General features: G+C 61.0%; 1 protein-coding gene across 1 annotated transcript in view; it reads left to right on the top strand.

Annotated features, from left to right (window-relative positions):
* Positions 1-1,334, top strand: part of GRIP2 (glutamate receptor interacting protein 2) — a 50,416-nt gene that overhangs the window by 33,768 nt on the left and 15,314 nt on the right.

Here is a 1,334-nt window from a genome sequence, read left to right on the forward strand (position 1 = left end):
CTCCATTCTCCTCTCGGGATCTTGGGCACGCACGCACACGCGCCCCGCGTGAGTTTAAGCCGCCGGGTCCAGGACTCGAACCGCGGTTGACTACATGGGAGTCCAGTGACATAGCCATTACGCTAACTGCTGGTCCCCAGCCCAGGTTTTGAGAGTGGTTCGATCCCACATATTAGCTGCCACATATGGGCTAGGAGTCATTGGGACATCTGCTTAACCTCCGAGTCTCAGAGCCTGCACCTGTAAAATGGGGGTGACAATGCTTCTCTTAGCATCCGATTACAAGGGAGGGACGAGCGGGTGGACCAGCTTGCCAGTCCCTCCAGCAGGACCCTGTGGACGCCTCCCTCCCTCCCCAGGCCTCAGTGTTCTCGCCTGGAGAATGAGCAGAATCCCCGGGCCCGCCTGACCTCACAGCGGCTGCACGGGCTGGCCGGGCCGCATGTTCTAGTCCCAACGTTTCCTACCTGGACGCCGGAATTCCCCAAGCAGCTCACTGACTGACTGATTGATTGCAGAGATTTTTGCCTTAGGGTGTGTGGGCATACCAAAGACAGAGAGAGAGACAGTGAGAGGGAACATGAGAAGTCACCCCCCCGGGGGATGGCCACATGGCAACCCCTTCTCCTCCCGGGATCTCGGGCACACACGCACACGTGCCTGGCGTGACTTTGAAGCCACGGGGTCCAGGACTCCAATCACAGCCGGCAATGAGGAAGTGCAGTGGTGTGACCACGACGCCACCTGCCGGCCCTTGCCTGGCCCCCACCCTGACCCATCAGCTGTATCCCTGGCAGTGGGCTAGGGGAGGTAACCCCCAGGAGCAGGCAGGCTGCAAACAGGGCCGGAAGCTGAAGTCTGCGGATCGGAGGAGGTGAGGACTGGGGCCTGAGGTCTTGAACCCCACAGGCAGAAGTCACCCAAGGCAGAGGCCCTGGAGGGTGGAGCCTAGGCACTGCCCAGCAGCTTGGGGGGGTCTGGGGGAGCGAGAGTCAGGGCTTGGGGGCCCAGGACCAGGGCGCTGCTGTGCCGGCCACAGGGCAGCCCAGCCACCTGCCCAGAGGGCCCAAGTGCTGAGAGTCACAGCACGCTGGATCCTGGGGTGCAGGCTCTGGAGCCTGGAGGAAGGTGTCTACATGGCTAGTCTCCCTGCGTGCCCCAGGAAACACATAACTGTTGAGATGACTTCTTTCACTTCTAGAATGTGACTATCAGAAAGTTTAGTATGTGGGACCAGCGGTTGGCGTAATGGCTATGTCGCTGGACTCCCATGTAGTCGACCGCGGTTCGAGTCCTGGACCCGGTGGCTTAAACTCACGCCGGGGGCGGGTGTG

This window comes from Tupaia chinensis, unplaced genomic scaffold (assembly GCF_000334495.1).
Source record: "Tupaia chinensis unplaced genomic scaffold, TupChi_1.0 Scaffold000704_1, whole genome shotgun sequence".
Classification (NCBI taxonomy): Eukaryota; Metazoa; Chordata; class Mammalia; order Scandentia; family Tupaiidae; genus Tupaia; species Tupaia belangeri.